The sequence below is a fragment of the Somniosus microcephalus genome, unplaced genomic scaffold, assembly GCF_052327205.1.
Source record: "Somniosus microcephalus isolate GS21.2 unplaced genomic scaffold, FLI_Smic_1.0 unresolved_chr4, whole genome shotgun sequence".
Lineage (NCBI taxonomy): Eukaryota > Metazoa > Chordata > Chondrichthyes > Squaliformes > Somniosidae > Somniosus > Somniosus microcephalus.
Window position 1 is genome coordinate 37,580,837 of NW_028225182.1, and position 9,575 is coordinate 37,590,411.

Consider the following 9,575-nt stretch of genomic DNA (forward strand, 5'->3'; position numbering starts at 1 on the left):
TCAGAAGTGAAGTTAGGAAACACTTCTACACACAAAGGGTGGGAGAGGTTTGGAACTCTCTTCCGCTAACGGCAGTTGTTGCTGGGTCAATTGTTAATTTTAAATCTGAGATTGATAGATTTTTGATAACCAAAGGTATTAAGGGATATGGGCCAAAGGCGGGTATATGGAGTAAGGTCCCAGATCAGCCATGATCTCATCGAATGAGGCGACAGGCTCGAGGGGCTGAATGGCCTCCTCCTGTTCCGATGTTCCTATGTCTAATGTGGATTTCTTTAATTGAGCCATAAAATGACATGGGTTGTCCCGGTGTCATCAACAGAGGAACGAATTTATACCTGGCCTCCCTCTTTAAGTTGGCACAACTAACAAAGGAACTCAAACACAGAATGTTCTTTCGACAAAACAACAGGAAACTCATAAAAGTAAATCATAATTATGTTACTCGTGTCGATAAGACTCTCCACTCCCTGCGGTGCCCATCGGTTGCGGGAGGCCTCGAGTGTACCGGTGGGCATTGCCCGCTCCCTCTCCAGGGAGCCTGGCGTGCAAACACTCGGAGTCCAATGGGTTTTCCAGAAGCTCCTACAAGTGGCTGGATCCGGACGGGATCATTGCCTCATTGAACCGGATCGGAAAGTTGGACCTTAATCAGTTGATATGTACTGTGGGACATTAGTTCGGACAGACTCTTTGTTCTTGTTAGTGGTGTCCTGTCCCTTGTGGGGAGGACCCCTTATAGATGATCAGTGTGGGCCTGAGCTTCACCCACTGCCCCTAACTCGTAGTCTGCAAAACAGGACAAGCTCCCCCGTCCCTGCTGATAACTAAAAGGACATCACGAGGGGGAAACAGTCTATCCAATTAAAACCCCCAAATAGAGGCAAAGTCACTCTAATTGCAATTGTCCTGTTTCATACAGTCTGATAAAGAGTGTGATGGTAAATGGAGACTGTCACACTGGAACAACAACACCAACTTGTCATCATATCGCACCTTTAATGCAGAAAAACATCCCAAGGTGCCAATGGTGGAGTGAAGGAAGGGGAGGATCCACAAATGGCCGAGCTGTGGGAACATGAAATCTGAGGGAGGTGGTTAATAGGGTCTGATCCTCTGAGGTTGGGATTTGGTACCTTGTTTGCGCAGAGCACAGGGAGCTTTACTGTGTATCTAACCCGTGCTCTACCTGCCCTGGGAGTGTTTGATGCGACAGTGTAGAGGGAGCTTCACTCTCCATCTAACCCGTGCTGTACCTGCCCTGGGAGTGTTTGATGGGACATTGTAAAGAGAGCTTTACTCTGTGTCTAACCCGTGCTGTACCTGCCTTGGGAGCGTTTGATGGGGTAGTGTAGAGGGAGCTTTACTGTGTATCTAACTCGTGCTGTATCTGCCATGGGAGAGTTTGATGCGACAGTCTAAAGGGAGCTTTACTCTGTATCTAACCTATGCTGTACCTGCCCTGGGAGTGTTTGATGGGACAGTTTAAAGGGAGCTTTACTCTGTATCTGACCCGTGCTGTACCTGTCCTGGGAGTATTTGATGGGACAGTGTAGAGGGAGCTTTACTCTGTATCTAACCGTGCTGTACCTGCCCTGGGAGTGTTTCATGGGACAGTGCAGAGGGAGCTTTACTCTGTATCTAACCCATGCTGTGCGTGTCCTGGGACTGTTTGAAGTGACAGTGTAGAGGGAGCGTTACTCTATATCTAACCCGTGCTGTACCTGCCCTGGGAGATTTTGACGTGACATTGTAAAGGGAGCTTTATTCTGTATCTAACCTGCGCTGTAGCTGCACTGGGAGTGCTTGATGGGACAGTGTAGAGGGAGCTTTACTCTGTATCTAACTCATGCTGTAACCTGTATCTGTTACATCGTTATATTATCACATTATTCAATGGAACTACTTGTTACATTGTTATATGGAACTACTTTGGTTAGTGCATTTATACTGCTATGTGGCACACTGTGTCAGGCAGTGCACAGTGCAAGGTCGGACATCTTGTATCACTCCGCACCATGCGGCAGCAACATCATGAAAGCACTGAGTAAAAGCTGTAAACTAAAAATGAGTTAAAAGTGTCTGTATTACATAGTAATAAGAACACAAGGGGACACAACAGTATCTAACTTATGCTGTACCTGCGCTGGGAGTGATTGATGAGACAGTGTAGACAGAGCTTTACTCTGTATCTAACCCGTACTCTTGCTGCCCTGGGAGTGTTTGATGGGACAGTGTAGAGCGTGCTTTGCTTTCTATCTAACTCCCCACCCCACAGAGCCCTCTATTTCATTCTCCCTCATCTATGCTACCAGCCTCCTTTACAAATGAACAGGAGGAGTCCATTCAGGCCCTCGAGCCTGTTCTGCCATTCAATTCGATCATGGTCGATCTGTATCTCAACTCCAAATATATCTGCTTCAACCACTCCATGTTCCACATTCTGTGTAAAGAATGTCCTCCTAAATTCTTAATTTGATCTGTTAATGGCCATCTTATATTCCTGCCCCTTTATCCTCACCATCTGGTTGCAGTGGTGCCTTGTTACACTGCCCAATGTTCAACTAAGCAAAGCATTCAACTCACGTAAATCAGACAAAAACGTGACAGAGTCAAAGGAGGAGACATTAGGACAGGTAAATGCCTGGACACTGATGTAGGTTTTAAGCAATGTATTAGGAGGAGAGGTTGAGGGATTTAGGGAGAGAATGTCTGAGCTTAGGGGCCAGATGTCTGAAGGCACGGCCACCAACAGGGGGTGATGGGAGGTGGGGTGGGCGAAGGATTTTGGGCGGGTGGGGGAAATGCACCAGAGGCCAGAGTGCAATGAAAAAGATCATTGATCCTTTACCAATCCCCTCAGCACTGTTTGATTCCACTACCCACCCATGTGTGATGGTGGGTGGTAGGTTACATCACTATATTCAAAAAGGCAATTGTAACTAACCTTTAAGGGATGTTAAATGTGGAACAGAGCCAGCAGAGTGACAGTACGAGGCCAAGACACACCTACCGCCAGTGGACATGGAGCAAGATGGCCAATTAAGGAGATGCTGCTTTGGTCTAGTCTCTTGACCCCGATGTGGGACTGGAACATTCTCACAGCAGACTCCTAGCTGGGTGTCTGTAACCCCATCTACTCGCTCTAGAAAGATGGCAGAAACTCCCATCGCTTTCATCCCTTTACAAAGGTCACAATATTACTGCAGAGAAGCTGGGATTGTTCTCCTTAGAGCAGAGAAGGTCAAGGGAGGGGTTCAAAATGGTAAGGGTTTTAATAAAAGTAAATAAGGAGAAACGGTTTCCACTGGCAGACGGGTTAGTAAGTGACGTCATTGACAAGCGAGCCAGAGATGAGGTGACGAGACTTCTAATATAAAGAAGAAGTTGTGATCTGGAACACGCTCCCTGAAAGGGCGGTGGAAGCAGATTCAATAGTATCTTTCAAAAATGGGAATTGGATAAATACAAAGAGGTGAAAATGGCAGGGATATGGGGAAGAGCCGGGGGGAGTGGGACTAATTGGAGAGCTCTTTCAAAGAGCTAGCACAGGCATGATGGGCCGAATGGCCTCCTTCTCTTCTGTATGAATCTAGTTGCCATCCTATTAAGGCCACAATATTATTCCAGGTGCAAATGCCTACTTTCAACTACCCAAAACTCAGCAGTGTGTGGTGAAATTGTCAGTTAAACATAGGCCTCCAAAACTGGTCTAGTGTCATTTAGACAACTTAGTTCAAACCACCATGACAGTGTATTTAAAATCCAGTTCAACACCAAAGACTGTAACTCAACCAAGTCACATTTCAATTTTATTGAACCATTTGACAAATAAAGCAGCTCAATTGAGGGAGAGGATTCAGTTGTGTTTCCTGGACAGTAGGAAGGCCACCAGAGAGGCTGAGATCAGGACCCTAGCTGCCAACGTCACAGCCGTGACCAGAAGCAGCTCAGAACCCACATCACCTGCGGAGAACCAGAAGCCAATATGGAGTCAAGAGTCACAGGACTGGAATTGGGTTTTCATTCAATCAACACTCACCTGGAGAAAAACTCAGAACCTCCTCACGAGACCCAACAGCTTCACTTTCCACCAAATGAACTAGGTCCAGATCTACATCCAGAACGATCAGAGGTCCAAGGGAGGCCTCACTCTCCCACACAGTCTCAGACTCTGCAACAATTAGTTCCATCCAGTTACAAAACATCCATCTTCACCCTCAACACCTAACACCACCACAACATACCAAGCTCAGATGGGACCTCCCTCCTGCCCCTGGAGTGTGGTCTTCCTCCAGATTGCAATCTCTCGGCCCTGCAGTTGCCCCCATCACAACAGGCACAAACCTCATTGGATCCCTCCACCAGGGCCACGTTCGCGCCCGGGTGGCCCTGGATATGGAGTACGCGGTATCCACTGGCACGCTTGAGGCCTTCCGCGACCGGTGGGCGCCGCGGAGAATGGAGTGCATCATCACCCCCGGCAACCAAATTTTAATTTGATTTGTTAAGGTGCCTTTCAAATTTATGTTAATTTACAGACCTTATCGTTTGCGACCCTTTAAAAAGGGAGCACATGGTTGACTTTTAATAGGCCGTTGCCTATGATAAAGAAAGAGGCAGAGATTGGGTTGACCTTCTCCAAAACCATCAATAGGAAGACACTGGGTGATGTCATCAACCAAAAACCAAACCAAAGTGCCCCCATTGGGTGGAGAACTTTGGGAACCATCGGTCCAAAGTCGCCTGTAAAAGAAAGAAATAAAGACTTGTATTTATATAGCGCCTTTCACAGCCTCAGGACATCCCAAAGCGCTTTACAGCCAATGAGGTAATTTTCAAAGTGTAGTCACTGTTGTAATGTAGGAAACGCCACAGCCAATTTGCACACAGCAAGCTCCCACAAACAGCAATGTGATAATGACCAGATAATCTGTTTTTAGTGATGTTGATTGAGGGATAAATATTGGCCCAGGACACCGGGGAGAATTCCCTTGCTCTTCTACGAAATAGTGCCCGTGGGATCTTTTACGTCCATCTGAGAGGGAAGATGGGGCCTCAGTTTAAGGTCTGATCCGAAAGACGGCACCTCCGACAGTGCAGCGCTCCCTCAGCAGTGGCACTAGAGTGTCAGCCTGCATTAATGTGCTCGTCACTGGAGTGGGACTCGAACCCACAACCTTCTGGGAATACCGCACCTTTCGTGAACTCAGGACATGCCAGGCTCCCAGAGATGAATCTTTTAACTCCTGGAGACTCTGGGACAATCCTGGAGGGCTGCTAACCCGAGCACAGACCCACAAAATAATACATCAACTGGGCTTTGATGGCAGCTGTTTACGGGGTGGAGCGGGGGGGGGGCTGCTGGCTGTGTATAAAATGTTAACTGGTTTACTCAAACAAGCGCTTCTGTGATTATACATACGTATTGGGAGACTTCAGTATGAATGCACATCAACTTTTTGTATGTTGTGTATGAGGCTTTGTGTAGACACTCACTAATCCCAGGTGAGACAGACTGCCACATCTCTATTCGCCTGTAGTCTCGACTATTCCAATGCTGACCTTCCACGCTCTACCCTCCATTATCTTGAGGCCGTCCAAAACTCTGCTGCCCGTATCCTAACTCGCACCAAGTCCCATTCACCCCTCGCTGACCTACATCGATTCCCGGTTAAGCAACGCCTTGATTTTAAAAATTCTCATCCTTGTTTTGAAATCCCTCCAACCTCCTCCAGCCCCACAACCCTCCGCGCCTCCAATTTTGGCCTCTTGAGCATCCCCAACTGGGGAATTTATAATGGGAAACAAAGAAATGGCAGACCAATTAAATACATACTTTGGTTCTGTCTTCACAAAGGGGGACACAAATAATCGCCCAGAAATGTCGGGGAACATAGGGTTCGATGAAAGGGAGGAACTGAAAGAAATCAGTATTTGTAGGGAAATGGTGTTAGGGAAATTGATGGGATTGAAGGCCGATAAATCCCCAGGGCCTGATAATCTACATCCTAGGGTACTTAAGGAAGTGGCCCTAGAAATAGTAGATGCATTGCTGATCATCTTCCAACATTCGATGGAATCTGGAACAGTACCCACGGATTGAAGGGTAGCTAATGTTACCCCACTATTCAAAAAAGGTGGTAGAGAGAAAACGGGGAAATACAGACATCGGTAGTGGGGAAAATGCTAGAGTCCATTACAAAAGATGTAATAGCAGAGCACTTGAAAAACAGAGAACGGATTGGACAAAGTCAACATGGATTTACAAAAGGTAAATCGTGCTTGACTAATCTACTGGAATTTTTTGAGGATGTAACTAGTAAAATAGATAAGGGAGAATCACTGGATGTGGTGTATCTGGATTTTCAAAAGGCTTTCGATAAGGTCCCACCTAAGAGATTAGCGTGTAAAGTTAAGGCACATGGGATTGGGGGCAAGGTATTGACTTGGATGGAGAACTGGTTGGCAGATAGAAAGCAGAGTTGGAATAAACGGGTCTTTTTCCGAGTGGCAGGCAGTGACTAGTGGGGTACCGCAAGGATCGGTCCTTGGACCCCAGCTATTCACAATATATATTAACGATCTAGACAAGGGAACGAGATGTAATACCTCCAAATTTGCAGATGACACAAAGCTGGGTGGGCGTGTGTGCTGTGAGGAGGATGCCGAGAAACTACAGGATGATTTGGACAGGTTGGGTGATTGGGCAGAAGCATGGCAGATGCAATATAACGTGGATAAATGTGAGGTTATCCACTTTGGTGGCAAAAACAGGAAGGCAGATTATTATCTGAATGGCAATAGATTGGGAGAAGGGGAAGTGCAACGAGACCTGGGTGACCTTGTGCACCAGTCGCTGAAGGTAAGCATACAGGTGCAGCAGGCGGTTAAGGCGGCAAATGGTATGTTGGCCTTCATAGCGAGAGGGTTTGAGTACAGGAACAAGGATGTCTTGCTGCAGTTGTACAGGGCCTTGGTGAGACCACATCTTGAGTATTGTGTGCAGTTCTGGTCGCCTTATCTGAGGAAGGTTATTCTTGCCTTGGAAGGAGTTCAGCGAAGATTCACCAGGCTGATACCCGGGATGGCAGGAATGACGTATGAGGAGAGATTGGGTCGATTGGGCTTGTACTCGCTGGAGTTTAGAAGAATGAGAGGGGATCTCATTGACACTTATCAAATTCTGGCAGGACTGGACAGAGTAGATGCAGGGAGGATGTTCCCGATGGTCGGGGAATCCAAAACCAGCGGTCGCAGTCTAAGGATAACGGGTAGGCATTTTAGGACAGAAATGAGGAGGAATTTCTTCACCCAGAGAGTGGCGAACCTGTGGAATTCTCTACCACAGAAGGCAGTAGAGGCCAATTCATTAAATATATTCAAGGAGGTGTTGCATATATTTAAGGCTAAAGGGATCAAGGGGTGTGGGGGAAAAAAGCAGGGACCGGGTACTGAACTTGGATGATCAGCCATAATCGCATTGAATGGTGGAGCAGGCGCGAGGGGCCGAATGGCCTACTCCTGCTCCTATTTTCTATGTAATCGCTCCCCCATTGTTGGCCTTGCCTTCAGCTGCCTGGGCCCCAAACTCTGGAATTCCCTCCCTAAACCTCTCCAGTGCTCTATGCTCCTTAAAACCTACCTCTTTCACCAAGCTTTTGGTCATCTGCCCTAATATCTCCTTATGTGGCTTGGTGTCAAATTTTATTCGATAGGGCTTCTGTGAAGCACCTTGGAATATCTCAGTACGTTGAAGGGGCTACATGAATGTAAGTGGTTAAGTATTGACAACAGTTCTACTGCAGATTTCAGCCAGCATTCACTGACCAGGGTCGGCCACGAGAGATACAAAAGTGTGCTCGTTAAGTTGGTGTGGATTCTATCCCCACCTGCTGTTGGAGATCCAGTACGGCAACTGAATCCCCATTTGGGGACCGAGTATGTTGGTTAGGCATAATTATTTTTTTATTGTAGGTCCCACACTCACGTCAGATGTTTAGAAAGAAGAATCTTTTATCTATACAGCACCATACCCAGATTCAAGACGTCCCACCAACACCTTAAAACATTCACTCCCTCCACCACCGGCGCACCGTGGCTGCAGTGTGTACCATCTACAAGATGCACTGCAGCAACTCGCCAAGGCTTCTTCGGCAGCACCTCCCAAACCCATGACCTCTACCACCTAGAAGGACAAGAGCAGCAGGCATATGCGAACACCGCCACCTCCAAGTTCCCCTCCAAGTCACACACCACCCTGACTTGCTAGTTTATTGTCAATCCTTCATAGTCACTGGGTCAAAAATCCTGGAACTCCCCAACAGCACACTGACCAACTGGACTAGAAGGCAGCTCACCACCACATTCTCAAGGCTAACTAGGGATGGGCAATAAATGCAGGCCTCGCCAGTGACACCCACATCCCATGAACAAATTGAAAAATGCATTTCATAACCAATGAATTACTTTTGAAATGTAGTCACTGTTGTCAGAAACATGGCGGCCCATCAAGAGCCTACAAACAGCAATGTGATAATGGCCAGATCATCTTATGGTGTTGGCTGATGGCTAACAATTGGTCAGAGGAAGAACTCCCCTGCTCTTCTTCCAAAAGTGCCATAGGATCCTTTACATCCACCCGAGGGGCCAGAAGTGGCCTCAGTTTAACTTCTCATCTGAAAGATGGCACCTCCGACAGTGCAGCACTGGGAGTGTCAGCCTGGATTTTGTACTCAAGGTTTCTATAGTGGGATTTGAACCTACGACCTTCCGACTCAGGCTAGAGCGCTGCCCACTGAGCCACAGCCAACACCGAAAGTCATTTAAGGGGCCTTCAGAGATGCAATTTCTCAGCAGACTAATCCTGCAGGTTAACAAGCCATCGACAGCACAGAAACAGGCTATTCAGCCCAACTAGTCCACGCCAGTGTTTATGCTCCACACGAGCCTCCTCCCACCCTTCATCTCACCCAAACAGCATATCCTTCCTCCCTTATGCTTAGAGCTCCCCCTTAAATGCAGCTACACCATTCGCCTCAACCACTCCGTGATAGCGAGATCCACATTCTCACCACTCTCTGGGCAAAGAAGTTTCTCCTGAATTCACCATTGGAGTCATTAGTTAGTTACTACCTTGTAGTTACAGGCCCCGAGTTCTGGTCTTGCCCACAAGTGGAAACATCTATATCTAACCTAGTCACAATTTTAAACACCCTCAGCCTTCTCTTTCCTAAAGAAGGCATCCCAAACAGGTCAATCTTTCCTAATAAGAATAATCTCAGTTCTTGAATCATCCTAGTAAATGTTTTTTGCACCCTCGCTAGTGCCGCTATCATTTTTAGAATATGGACATCTACCCCATGTAGACTCATTATCCCAGTCAGTTATAGAGGACTAAAGAACCTCCACTTCTAGTAATAAACTAATCCCAGCATTAAAATTTCCAGGAACGTTGCAATTTCATGGGGTTCAATAATCAGTCCCACTAACCTCACGCCACAAGAGCCCCACAAACCTCCTTAACAAGGGACAAACAGCAGGCCAAGATAACTCGCTCCAGGCAAACACTTCCA